Source organism: Pan troglodytes, chromosome 3 (assembly GCF_028858775.2).
Source record: "Pan troglodytes isolate AG18354 chromosome 3, NHGRI_mPanTro3-v2.0_pri, whole genome shotgun sequence".
NCBI classification, from domain to species: Eukaryota; Metazoa; Chordata; class Mammalia; order Primates; family Hominidae; genus Pan; species Pan troglodytes.
In genome coordinates this window covers 176,208,181-176,223,196 of record NC_072401.2, presented here as the reverse complement: position 1 = coordinate 176,223,196, position 15,016 = coordinate 176,208,181, and the positions used below count along the sequence as shown (strand labels likewise).

Here is a 15,016-nt window from a genome sequence, read left to right as displayed (position 1 = left end):
CAGTTCTTGGGTACTCTTTTTTGTTGTGCAGTTTTTTTTTTCTCTGCTTTTCAGTTTTGGAAATTTTTTTGATTGAAATATCTCTAAGCTCAGAGATTCTTTCCTCAGTAATGTCTGAGGAATCATTTACAGAGGACCAGGCACTGGGCACCATTGCCATGCTAGGCAGTAGATCAGTGCTTTCCAGTCCATTTTATTAACTGGATCAGAAATACATGAAGATCTCTTGATAAGTGTGCAGATGTCCAAGGACTACCACATATCCATGGGGAAAACAGAGTACAGGTATTTGTATTTTCCCCATTTTAATAATCTGGGATTTATTTTCAATATTTCTTTCTACCCCATAGTAATCCTCACCAACACCAAGACACCACACTCATTTCAAAAATATTTTTGAGTCCTTTATCTAATCATAAATATTTCTCATATCTATCTACTTCCTTCCATCGTCATTTTTACTACAATGTAGTGTATGTTTCTGCTAGGCAACTACAATAACAGTGGTGAGATCTCAGCTCACTGCAAGCTCCGCCTCCCGGGTTCACGCCATTCTCCTGCCTCAGCCTTCTGAGTAGCTGGGACTACAGGTGCCCGCCACCACGCTTGGCTAATTTTTTGTATTTTTAGTAGAGACGGGGTTTCACCGTGTGAGCCAGGATGGTCTCGATCTCCTGACCTCGTGATCCACCTGCCTCGGCCTCCCAAAGTGCTAGGATTACAGGCATGAGCCACTGCTCCCGGCCTACAATAACTTTTTAACTGGTATTCCTTTGTCCACTCTTGCCATTTACACCCATTCTTCCACAGCAGCCAGAGGGATTATTTCAAAATCACACTAAGGCATATCATGCCATTTCCTTGCTTAGTAACTTCCCAGCATAAAATCCCTGTGCTAGTTAACTGATAACCTATTTTAGGAACTATGTCTTCTTATCTCTTGTAATAGTCTCTTTCTTTTACTATCATGGGTATGAATTTTCAAACTTAAAAATAAACTTGATTTTCAAAAGGGACAAAATTTTAGTCAATATGTAATTTGTACTGCAATACTCTCAAGAACTTTTTTTAAAAAATGGGAATAAAGAGAATTTAAGACTATGTTCACATCTAAATGTTGTCCAAAAGCACTTATTCAACACTGCTAATAAACCAGAGTACAGAGGCCAATTCAGGAATCTTAATTGACAATCAGCTTATGTAATTTTTTTCTCTAAAAGATTTCCATTTTACCATTGTACTTTTTTATCTTTTAAGGCACAGGTAGGCTAGATTTCTTTCAAAGTGAAAGTCGATTTAAACCTTTAAAAGTTTGTTTTATTTCTTCAGATTTTTTTGTTTCTTTAAACACCACCATGTGGTCATGGCTGACTAGGTTAGGCTGAATGAAAACAGTGTGGTGAAATATCATGAATTTTGCGGTCGGAAGACAGGTTCAAACCCAAAATACATTTATTAATTTTAGGAACTTGGGCAATTTAATAAGCTTTGTGAGCCTCAGTTTCCACATTAACATATTATATGGGCATAATAATAATAATAATAATGACTGCAAACAATTGTGAGGATTTAATATATAATACATGTAAATACAGAAAGCCCTACATGTTAAATGCCTTCTTCTTAGGTGAATCAGAATTAAAAACAATTACTCTTTAAATTAAGGAAACTGTAGAATTTACCCTCTAGTTTTTCAGTTCCTTAATCATCTTTCCAATTTTTATTGTTGTTAAAAACAAGCACACAAGGTATGTAAAGGGGGTTTATTGAAATAAGCTGTTCTTTCATGTTCATATCTTTCACAGATCTACACACTTGGAGTCCTTGCTAGGATATCTCTACGCTTCTAATTTGGGAATTGAAAAAATAAATCGCAAAAATGTACACATTTTATACACGTACTTCAGGTGACCTCAAATGTGGTATTATAAAATTTAAGAATTGGAATGGCTTTCAGAAACAATCTCTTTTACTAATAATTCTGCAAGCAACTAATATTTATTGGATGCTTAATATGTCAGACATCATGCTAAACCCTTTACATGTAGTCCTCCATGTATTAATTACTCCAATACTTTTGTATACATTATTTTTTATCTTCCTTGTATGCATGAGGGAACTGACACTCTGAGAGGTGAAATAACTTGCTTAAATTCACTAGTAAGTAGCAGTGCCAGATTCTGAAACCAAGTTGATTCACTAGTTCAAAGCCCATAGATTTACCCACCACATTCTTATAACTCATTAATGAAAACATTCATTAGAAAATGGGCAAGAGATGGTCATATTCACTGGACACCGAGTCTGGCTTAAGGTGATGAGTGTGGGAAGATATGTGGGGAGGCCTTCTTCCTACTGCAAAGAGGCGAGTCTGAGGGCTGGCGCCACCCAGCAATGACTCTGCTTCTACTTCCGGAACGCCAGGGGAGACAATTCCGGTTCCGGGATCCCCCTTCTTGGTCACCTGCAAGTCCCAGCTCGCTCCACCTACAGAAAGAGAAGCCATCTCAGTATGAGCTTTATGAACCTAGCCGACCTTTAATGACTTCTGAGAGGAATGGAGTTTCCTTGATGAGCCTCAGAGAGAGCTGTGCCACGTGATGCGGAGAACTTTGCCTGTATAACCTCGCCAGGTTGTTGGTGTGGAGCAAAGGGAGAGCAGACACCCTCAGTGAAGTGTTTCAGTAGAAAGTGTCACAGCTAGGTCCATTCATCCAGAAGGCTCATCCCTGTGAGATGTGTGTTCTGGTCTTAAGGGACATTTTGTATCTGGCTGAGCAACAAGGAACGCTATCTGGGCAGAAATAGTACACTTGTGAGGCATGCGGGAAACAATTCTGGTTTAGTGCAAACATGCACCAGCACCAGAAGGAACACAATGGAATAGAGACGTGGACAATGCTTTCTCTGTGAAAGGCTGCAGATTTTAAGTGTCAGGAAGGCCTTTCGCCTGTGGGAAAGTTGGGAAGGATTTTCCTGGCAACTGTACCTTCTCCAACATAGGCCACTCACAACTGGATTGAAGCCACACATCAGCACCAAATGTGGGGAGGCCTTTCACAGCAGAAAAAGTCATTACAAGTGCAGTGAACCAGGAAAGCTTTCAGGTACAAATACAAACTTGTTCAACATCAGGGAATTCACAATGGAGAAAAGGCCTTAGGAGTGTGGCAAATGTGGGAAATTATTTAGCCAAAACTCCAATCTCATTTGTCACTGGATAATTCACGCTGGAGAAAGGCTTATGCGTGTGGTGAATGTGGAGAATTTCTTTAGCCAAAGCTCTGGCTTCATTGAACACTAGAGAATTCACACTAGAGCTAGGCCTCATGTGCATGGTGAATATAGGATGTCCTTTAGCCAGAGCTCCATCCTTAGTTAATCACAGAGCGTTCGCACTGGAGCAAAGCCCTGTGAATTTGGTAAATATGGGAAATCACTTCAACAGAAAGCCCTGGACTCAATCAACACTGGAGAGTGCCTGCTGGAGAAAGGCTTCCATATTCACTATAACAACTCAGGAGGAAAGCCTCTGTGAATGTAAAGGAGGCATCGAACTCCATACATCTGAACATCCACAGTGGAGAGGTTCCCCACAAATTCCAGGTAAGTGGGAAGCTTTAAGGAGCTGCATTGTACTTTCTAACCTGTGCAGGCCAGGACCCTTGCCAGATTTAGGTCACTGCCAGTTTCTGTGGCATAAGCCATTTCACCTCTACCACCTGACAGATTCCCCATAGTGTATATTAGTCACCTCAGTGTAATAAAGGAAAGCAGATGTTTCTGTTCTCTCTCTCATTCCCTGGAGAAAATCACAAATAGTCTGTGCCCTTAGGGGAATGTCATTCCTTCCTCTCTGACTAGTTAAGGCACGATCCTGACCCAATCTTGTCTAAGAAGATTGCTCTAGCCTGGGTATTACCGGCAATTTGCAAATAATTTTCCCTTCTTCCAATTTTGGTCTAATTTGCTTTGCTGTCAAAACCCACCTGGGAAAGAGTATTTCACTTTGTGATCCTAATTTGTGGCCTGAATGCCAGGATTTCTTTGTAGGCTCAGAGTTCACCCTGAGGAGGGGAAAGTTGTTGTGACATTCTGTAGGACTCTGGGGAGAAGGATGAATCCCTTTTTCTCGGGGGATGTCACATAACTCCTAGCACCCCTGAGAAGACTCCAGGCACTGCAGAGGAACCATGTGCCTGGATGTCCAAAACTCAAGTTTCTGGTGTCATTTGTTAAGAGGCCAGGCTGAAACCATAATTGGCGCAGAAACACTGAGTGTGATTAATGAGGTCTGGAGGAGACTGCATCAAGGTCGAGAATGGTACCTCTTCTGCAGTGTCTCCATAGGTGTTTCAGTGGCTAAGGCTATGAGCATGGGTGGGTGCACTCCATGCTGGTGTTTTTCCTGGAACTGACATAACTGTCAGAGCAAATAAGGTTTTGTTTACTCATGTAATGACCTCAAGGCCATTGCTGCCCAGTCAAGAAAATGAAAATAGAGAAATGAGAGATCTCATAGTCCAGGGCTGTGGCTTTTGTCACCCCTCTAACATTTCTGTTGACTCATATAGAGATGATGTTTATTGCTTACCAATATTTCCTGCCACTGATGCGGGCTGCCTTTCCCAAGGCATGGCGGAGTCAATATAGGGTTGCGAAACTTTATGTTTTCCTTTAAAAAATAGATCCAGACTTTAAGTCATTTTTAACGTTCTATTGAAACATAATTGGCATGCTATAAACTACACATATTTCAGGTGTACAGTTGAGTTGATTATCAGCCTGGATGATATACCAAGACCTTCATCTCTATAAAAATATTTAAAAATATTAGCTCCACTTGGTGGAGCATGCCCTTAGTCCCAGCTGCTTGAGAGACTCGGGGGGACAATCCCTTGATCCTAGGAGTTCAACACTATAGTGAGCTATGATCACAGCCTTGCACTACAGCCTGTGCAACACAGTGAGACACTGTCTCTTTAAAAAAAAAAAACAAACAAAAACCGGTGTACAATTGAGGTACTTTCCACATACATATAAACTCATGAAACTGTCACAATTATGCTAATGAACATATCCAAATATCCATTACTCCCGTATACCTTTCTAATAATCTTTCCCTACTCTCACTTGCCCTCCAGGCAACCCTTGATTTACCTTTTTTCAAAATAAATTAGTTAATATTTTCTGGAATTTTATATGATTTTAATTATAAAGTGTTTTTTATTATTCTTGTTTTCTTCATGCTGCGTAATTATTTTAATATTCATTAATGTTGCTTATGTGAATAGTTCATTCTTTTCTTGCAGAGTCGCATTCTGTTCTATGGATATTATCACTATTTGTTTACCCATTTATCTGTTAATGGATATTTGGGCTGTTTCTGGTTTTGGGTTATTACAAATAAAATGGCATAGTTGAAGTATACAATTTGACATGCTTAAACTCTTGAAACTGAAAGTTTCTTCCTGCGCTTGCAACATATAAAATTATTTTTACAAGGACCTAGTCTACCTTTTGTAATGGATATTTTATATGTAGACACAAATAGAGAGGGATGTATTATGAAACTCTAGAAGCCCTTCCCCAATCTTCCATCATTATATCATTTCATAGCCATTCTTGTTTCATCAGGCTCCACCGCATTACTAGGTGACTTTACTTACAATTCCGGACATCATGTCATTTAATGCATAATTTTTTCAGGATGCACTTCTATAATGTAAGTGTTCTGTCATAACTCTAATAATTCTCATACAAAATGAAAATATTTTAAAATATTAAAAACAGATAAGCAAATGAGTTGATAACCAAATAAAAATACTATAAGTGATCAATAAGCATATGAAAAATATTCAACCTCACTAACAATAAAGATATACACATTTAAATAAAAAAACTATTTATTTCTTTTGTTCCCCACATTTGGCAAAGATGTAAATGAGTGACAGTATTTGATAGTTAGAAGGGATATGGTCACCTTCAAATTAATTGGTGGGAGTATACATTGGAATCTCGTTTTTGCTCTTTTGTTTTTGCTTTTGGAGTCAGGGTCTCACTCTGTTGCCCTGGCTGGAGTGCGGTGGTGTGATCACAGCTCTCTGCAGCCACGAACTCCTGGGCTCAAGCAGATATCCTGTCTCAGCTTCCCAAGTAGCTGGAACTATATGTGCACAGCAACATGCCCAGTTAATTAAAAAAATTTTTTTGTAGAGACAGAGTCTCACTATGTTGCCCATGCCTGGTCTCTAACTCCAAGCCTCAAGGCCATCCTCTCACCTCAGCCTCCCAAAGCACTGAGATTACAAGCATGAGCCGCTGCACCCGGCGAATACCACATTTTTGGAAGGTAATTTGGCATATCCTCATAACTCAGAAATTTTACTTTTAGGAATTTAACCTAAGGACATACTAGAATACTTCAAAAAAGTGTAAGAAATGCAAATAATCTAAATGTCCAAAAAACGGATATTGGTAAATTAACTTATGAAATTTTGGCATGTTGGAATACATATGGAATACAGTTTTGCCATTTAAAATAATACTGTTAGTAGGATAACAAATACATTTTAATTTATGTGCCAAATTTTATAATATCTTATTAATAACTTCACTTGTCATGGACAGAAATAATAAAATTAGCAAAATATGTATGGCTTATTATGGATGATAATAATTATTACATAAATACAACTAAGATCAACTTATTTATATATTTAAATGTGAACATTTTGTTTCATGTGGTTAGCAAAGTCACAAATATTTTGGCAATATTCTGTGAATCCCAATCAACATTTAGTCAATTATGTTCTCTTTGTAGACCACATAATTATATTGTTTTCTATTTTTTAATTGACACATTGTATCGTACATATTTATGGGATACAATTTGATGCTTTGATACATGTATATGTTGTATAATAATCAAATTAGGGTAGCTAGCATATTCATCACCTTGCGCATTTTTCATTTCTTTGTAATGAGAACATTCCAAAACCTCTCTTCAAGGTATTTTATAATATACAATCCCTTACTGTTAACTATTTTCACCCTATTACGCAAAAGGACACCAGAACTTCTTTCTATCTTCTTGTAACTTTGTACCTGTTGACCAACCTCTCCCATCCTCCCCAATCTCTCATTTTCTCCCCAGTGTCAGTAACCACTGCTCTACTCTCTAATTCTATAAGATCAACATTTTTTTTTAGATTCCATTTCAAAATGTTAACTTTAAAAAGCAAGTTATTAAGCCACATATTTTCTTCATATGCCCTACTCAAATCTAGAATTGTTTTGTCTACTTGACTTTAAAGTCTGGAAATTTTATCAAAAAAGAGGTTAGTTTAGCATGAGAAATTCTTATTGAACCCATCCTGGCTCCACCACCTTGCCTTACTAAGAGCTCAAAAATAATTGGTTCAATATTTAAGCATAGAATTATGCTGCAGATGGATATCAACGTCACCTCAGTACAATTTCTGGAATTTATATATGATAACATCTTCCTTAGCCCCATTCCCCTCACCATCTTGACCTGTCCTTTGAAAACATAGCCATGTGTAAATTTCTGGTCTCTGGTACCCATCACGTTCTCCTCCAGGTTTGTTCACGGCAGCTCTTTAATCACAAAAGAAAATGCTTAGACACTGAAGAATGTCATTTGTTGGGATTAATAATTATTACTCATTCTAAAAGTATCCAGATCATCTGTTTCATTCTTCTGAACCCCTTGTGATTTCAGACCATTCTTGCTTTGTTCTTTTTAGTTCAAATAATGTTCTCCTGGATAAAGAAGATTATAAACAAAATAGCACTGTGAAACAGAGGATTCATCTGATTAGGTCTGCCAAATTTAGCATGCCCTGCTTGCTTTTGGTTACCTGCTTTTTATCTTTTTCTTTTCTTTTTTTTTTTTTTCATGAAGCTGAAAGCCACAGTAAGTGAAGGCTGCACCACTGAACGCTGAAACTTAACCTTCATTAGCGGCATAATAAATTGAACGTTTATAAATCACCATGGTAATGGTCACTTCAGTTATTTTTCAGGAATGTGGGACAGCTCCTGACCAGTTCAAACTGGTTGACTCTTCAGCTGGGCCTGTGTAAATGCCGGAGAGCATTTTGACATCAGAGGACCAAAAATTCCACCCTCAGATCATAATACCATCATTTTCTGCAAATGTGTCCTATGAAATGCCGTAAATCCCAACTATGTTTGCATAGATCACTGATTGCTTCATTTTTCCCCCACTGACAATCACCTTTTCCCACATCTTAGCTGACCCCACTTCTATAACCTATAAATATCCCTAAGCCTTAACTTCTGGGAGGTGGAGTTGAGACGTGTTCTTCACCTGCTCACTGGCTGCCTCATGAATAGTCTTCTCTTTTGCAAAATCCATTATCTCAGTGATTGACTTGCTGCAGTTGGGCAGAAAGAACCTGGTTGATGATCATTGTAGAAGCTGTAGATACTCGATTATTCACTGTCATCTGTTGCATCAGCTATTCTGTCTCCTCTCTACTTTCATGTAGACATAGATACAGATATCTTGTTTGACATATTTTAAAGAGCATTTTTATTACCCTCCCCATGATGTAGAAATCTCAGTTCATTGGAAGCCTTCACCTTCATAAACTCTTCTTCAAATCTTGTGCATGTCTTTTCATCCTTCTACCAATCTCCAGGTAGTTGGCTCTTTCTTATTCCCTTCTCAACTCCAGTGTTGCTTCCTTAGAAGCCTCCTTTCACAACTGATCTCATGGAATCCTTCCTTCTCCCCAGTTCATGTCACTCTACCCCAATCCTGTCTTATTATTTTTGTTTCACTTATCACTACCTGCAATAATTATTTTTTCTACCTCCTTCAACTAGAAAGTGAGCACCATGAAGATAAAAATAGTACTGTCCCCTTAGGGCCTATTACTGACCCAATCACATACTAGATATCAAATAGATATCTGTTGAATACAGTACTGATATTCCAAACATTAACTGGTACGGCACAGGCAATAAATAATCAGAAGAGACGCCAGATCTTTCTAGTACTGGGCTATGTACTTCACATACATCTTAATATTTAACCGTCATGAGAACATTCTATAAAAACCATTATTGCTGTCTTAAGTTTTGTACAACTGATCTGAAAAAGATTAAGAAACACCTCTGGTTACAGATGGTAAGCTGGTATCCATGTTTCCTGCTTTATTTAGGAAGAGCTTTCCTTCCCATTCTTCATTCTAAAACTCAGTGCAGAAAGTCTTGTTACTTAGCACCACCTAGACATATAGTTACGTTATGTCCAAGATCTTATTTCTAGTATAAAAATTCTAAAATTTGCTTAAATATTGCAAATATTTCTTCTAGAAATATTATTAATTCCACCACAAGTCAGAATATGGTGGTAGTGGATAATGAGCCTAAGAAAATTTGGCAGATTCTCAAACGTATAGCAGAATAATACTGTGACAAGGCATAGGGTGGCATCATATTGGTCAGATCTGACATTTACTTACAGAGTGAAGTTGGAACAATTTACCAAATATCTCTAAGCTTCAGGTTCTTCTTCTGTAGACTGGAAGAAATAATAGATCCAACCTCATGGCATCATTTTGGGAAATAAATGAGATAATGTGTGTAAACCTCTAGGTATAATTCCTGTTGCAGAGTAAGCCTTTAAAAACTGCTAACTATCATCATCGTCATCATCACCACTATCATTATTTTGAAGACTCTAGGAGACGAATATACATCTGTTTAATTATATCAAGCCACAGTAACCCTGAGCATCATAATACATACCTCTTCCTAGACTAATGTGAGATTTCTGGGTAACTTTCAGTACCTATAAATCTTGTTATTTTTCTCTTCACAAAGACAGCTATATTCAGTACAAAATGTACTCCCTGGGAACACTTGCTCTAGCTCCTAAGTATAAACCAATCAATAGCAGCTGTGTGACATAAGAGAAGATACTTAATCATAATTGTTTTAATCTACTTATCTGTAAAATAAAGGGATTGAAACAGACCATAAAAAGCAAAGTCTGTATCCAAACTAAAGTTCTGAGATTTCTTCTTGCCCAGCTCTGTCTTGTGGTAAATAATTAACATCTATGGTAGCAAAGAATAAATTATTCTCCAGTTCCAGTTCACTAAGTTGATGTCTAGCTCTCTGAGAATATTACACCATTTTAACTCCAAAAATAACAAGACACAGCAGCTCTGCTGTCTAGTAGAAATTAATAAGCTAATGACCTGAAAAAAAATCAATGTAATGCCAAATAGACATACTATAATAACGCATTCTTGAAATAAGTATAATCACCTGTGACTGTCTGTTGCCTCATTAATCCTGACAAAATCCCTACGAAGTATTTAAACGGTTTGTAGCGGAAACATTTTTGTTTTAGCAGGAGAAAGAAAAACCTTATGCCAAACAAGAAATTTGCATATTTTGCCTAAAATTACCCACAACATTGAGGAGCAATCTACAAGAAACTGGATCTGTGAACCTCCAGCTGAGTGTCTGTAAGGAGGATGAGAAATAGTGAGATAAACAGATGGGGAATAAGGAAGGAGATGTTTTCTTCTTTCCTTTATTCCTATCTGAACTTCCTACAAAAAAACAGATGAGGCCAATTCCCAAAGTGTCTTTTCTTTAAAAGAAGTTTTGTAATGGTGCTATATTCTCTCCACACAGTGAAACTGTGCAAAAACCGAATTTTCCTTCACTGTGGGTCGCCAGGAACATACCTGGTCTTATCTCATTGTCAAGCCAATCAGTTTCTATTGTTATCGTTACTTAGAGCTTCCCCTCCTGGACAGTTTCTGTGCTTCTGAGCAGAGAGGAAGACCTTGATTTCTAGGCAAGACACTGAGATGCCTATTCTTGGAAAATTATGCTAATGTTTTCTTTCTTTCCTCTTTCCTTTCTTCCCTCTGCCTCCCTTTCTGTCTCTCTCCTTCTTCCTCTCCTGGTCTTGGTCTTTGTCTCTACCTCTTTCTCTCTCTCTCCTACTCTTTGTAAAACAGACTATTGCCTCTAATTCCACAAGATACTTAGGTTACTTGCACAGTTACAGATAAAACTCATAGGGCTTATCAGTAGGAATTTTTCTAACAATGACTTGTGCAGTTACTCATACAGCATGTTATATGCTCCCACTGTTGCAGGTTCAAAAAGTTGACAGAAATTAGGGAAATTTAATTCCAGAGCAGAGTGCCAGTGAGCCAGGATAGTTACACAAAAGTAAGTTTAAAAAGACAATTTCAGTGTCAGGATTCAATTGAAAAGGCTGATAACTTCAGTTTTCTTCATATGTCCAGATATATTTAAAAACAAAATTCTAAAAACTTTTTTGTTTTAAAAGGGAGGAGTGTTCTAACTCTCAGCACCAAAAATATATTCACTGATTAAAGTTTTGTTGACCTTAGTTCATAAAGGATATTAAATTTAAAAAATCCTAAGAATTTATGAAATGTGGAAAAAACATATTAAGAGCCTCCTCCAAGTCTAGGCAATGGGCTTCTGAAAGTTGTCTTCTCTTGATACCGGGTACTGAGGAATAGGGCCTGTTTTGACGCCAGCTGAAAAGACACTCAAATTACTAATGACCCATTAGCAACATATTCCCATTCAAGACTCTACCTCATTTCTCCACAGAGGACTTTGGGTGTTCACTCGAGTGCTCTGAGGTTTAGGTCAGTTTTGCTAGGACCCTCCAGAGGGCCTCCTGTCTGATAAGACTTCCTACTGGATAATCACAGAATGAATAAAGTTATTCCCTCCACTATGCACGGGAGGGTCCAAACAGTATGTGGAATCTTTTAAGAGCAGAAAACCTGCATTTCCTTCTCCCCATCATAGTGTGAAATTAGGAGAAGCTAATCTGACAACTCGTTCATGACCAGGAGGGCTAAATTGCCAAAAAGTAAAAAGAGCCAGTCCTGAAGAATTTTCTAGGACTGATATGATTTGGCTGTGTCCCCACTCAAATATAATCTTGAATTGAAGTTCCCATAATTCCCACATGTTGTGAGAGGGACCTGGTGGGAGATAATTGAATCACAGGGACAGTTTCCCCCATACTGTTCTCGTGGTAGTGAATAAGTCTCACAAAATCTGATGATTTTATAAGGGATTTCCCTTTTCACTTGGCTCTCATTCTCTCTTTTCTGCCACCACGTAAGACAGGTCTTTTGCCTTCCGCCACACAAGACAGACCTTTTGCCTTCTGCCATGATTGTGAGGCTTCCCCAGCCATGTGGAACTGTGAGCCCATTAAACCTCTTTTTCTGTATAAATTACCCAGTCTTGGGTATGTCTTTATCAACAGCATGAAAACAGACTAATACGAGGACACTACCCAAAAGTTCAGAAAGAATAAATACATTGCAAAGATGAAACTGCTCAATCGAGTGGAAAGAAGTTTCCTTCCCCAAATTTAAAAACCAAATGTATAGGCTGACATCCAGTATTATACACAACATATTTGGTTTCATTACTATGAAAAGTATGACAAATGCAAAAATGGAAAATAAAGACCTAAGTGGGTGATTGTCACCAGAAGTTTCACTGACGTTCTTCCCCTTGATTCTGTCCTGTCAAGTCAATTCTTGTGGTTAGCATCATGATGGAGCATTCTACTCCCTTTCTGTTCTCAGGAGAGATGCCTGAATTTCTTTGTTCCTTCCCAACATCCTAGATCCTATAACAATAAAACAGGCAAAATACAGTTGCTGTGGTTCCATTGCCCCTGACTGCAATTCATTCTCCAAGTTAAACCAAGATAATCTTTCAAACACCCAAAGCTTAGAGGTCTCCCTAGGTTTTAAAGCCATTCAGTGACTTCCCATTGTCTGAGAGTGAAATATGAAGTCCATTTTATGGCTTAAAATGTTCGTAGTGATGTGCCTCCTTTCTTCTTCTCCAGCCTCATCTTCTGCCATTCCCTCATCCTGCATTAGCATCCCATGTTCTAGCCTTTCTTTTAATTGTTCAGATACACAGTATTCTCCCTTTCTCCTGGATGCTAGAATCTTCAGCTCCTTCTGTTTGCACTACCCCTTCTTCCCTTCTCCTAACTTCTGTTCTACCCATAAACATTTTTCAGACTTCAGGAGAAATAGCACTTCCTACAGGAGACTTGCCTCTTCTACCTCACCATGTTAAGCCCCTCTGACATGGGCTCCCATATACCTGCCTGGGACCAAATTATTGTCTGCATCTCCAAAGAGGCCCCAAGCTCCATGGAGGTAAGATCATTGGTTTTATTTACTGCATGTACTCATGCCCTAGTACAGGACATATCTGTGGTGGCCGAAACACATTTGTTGAATAAATTGTACAAATTATATGAGCACAACCTATTAAGTAGAAGTTACTTTAGAGTAGTTGTTTATAACTGATACCACCCAATATTGGAACGCATGTGTAGAAATTTTTCAAAAATTCTTCCTCAGTCTTCAGGTCCACCTGTAAGTGATGAATTTCTTTTCCTCTTTCTCTGTGTCACAGATTACCACCACTTGACCATTTGGCAACTGAATAACTTTGACCATTAGATTCTTCTCCCGTTACTGAACTGAACGGCCTTTCTGTTCTTGCCATTTGCGGGAATGTGTGTTTTGTTAAGTACAAGTCACAAGACTGGCTCAATCCTTAATGCATCCATCTGTTGGTTTCCCCAATATAGTTTAGTCAATAAACAGAATTCCATTTCCAGATTGGAAAATCTATGTTTTGTGGGCTGAATTGTGTATTCCCCCACAAATCCTTACATTGAATCCCTACCACCTAATACCTGAGAATGTAGCTCTATTTGAAGTTAGAGCCTTTAAAGAGGTGATTAAGTTAAAATAAGGCCATGTGGACTGTAATCCAATCTGGCTAGTGTCCTTATAAGAAGAGGAAATTTGGACACACACACAGACACACATTCACAGAGAAAAAGCCGTGTGAGGACGCAGCGAGAAAGTGACCATCTGAAAGCCAAGGAGAGAGGCCTGAAGAAACCAAACCTTCCAACACCTTGATCTTGGACTTCCAGCCTCAGGAATTGTGAGACAATAAATTTCTGTTGTTTAAGCCACCAAGTCTATGGTATTTTGTTATAGCAGCCCTGGGAAACACCAAGAAAAGTTAGAAATATCTCACCATATTCTGGAGTTGAAAATCTATCTGTATCATTGTTCTTTCTCCATTTTCAACTAAGTATCTCTTAATCCAGAAATAAATATGAATATTAAGGAAGAAACTTAATAAGAATATTTCATTGATCACCAAATTTGTGCTAGGCATTGTACTGGGTGCTTCAAGGAATGTCATTTTGTTCCCCTTTTAACAGCTCAGGAAACAGGATCAGAGAGGTTATGTAATCACCCAAAGATCATACAATTAGCAAAGGGGATGAGACAGCATTTGAATGTAGATCTAAGAGAATTCAGTGGAGTAGACAAAGCAAAGGCTTTGGAGCCATGTGACTTGGATGTGTACCCAAGTTTGTTGCTAAGTTCTGGTATCAGTCCCTTGTCTTCCATGAGGCTCATTTTCTTCAACTGTAAAATGAGGATACTACTACTTACCTTGCAGGGTTAGCAAGAAAACTAAATGAAATAACTTACAAAGGAACAAAAACATAGTAGCTATTTAAAAAGTCAGCTCCTCTATTGTAGCTTGTGGTAAGAAAGTCAAAACAAGCCCCAGACCCCAGTACTAGCAGTAACTGTCTTATGCCAGCAGTGGTTTTTGTTTGTTTGTTTGTTTCAATAAAGAAAAAGCTTATTTTTGTATTGATTTATATGTCATTATTTCAAAATTCAGTAAACATGTCTATCAGGTGAGTGACTGGCCTGCCTCTGAGCCTGGGCCTGTGATTGAGTGCTTCTTGGAATGTCTGTGCTCACCAGTGTGCATGGGATGAAGGAAAAATGAATTTAAGACTAGCCTGGCCTAACAGGTCAGAACTGAGCTGACAGACACTAGGGTATGGGAAAATATATATTTGCTCAAA

At 38.2% G+C, this 15,016-nt stretch overlaps 1 long non-coding RNA gene across 1 annotated transcript; it reads left to right on the top strand.

Moving 5' to 3' along the window:
* Positions 1-2,404: 2,404 nt before the first annotated feature.
* LOC107974484 (uncharacterized) lies at positions 2,405-13,728 on the top strand. Its single transcript, XR_001717292.4, has 3 exons — positions 2,405-3,606; positions 13,118-13,259; positions 13,522-13,728. It is a non-coding gene; the product is annotated as an uncharacterized LOC107974484 (long non-coding RNA).
* Positions 13,729-15,016: the final 1,288 nt, after the last annotated feature.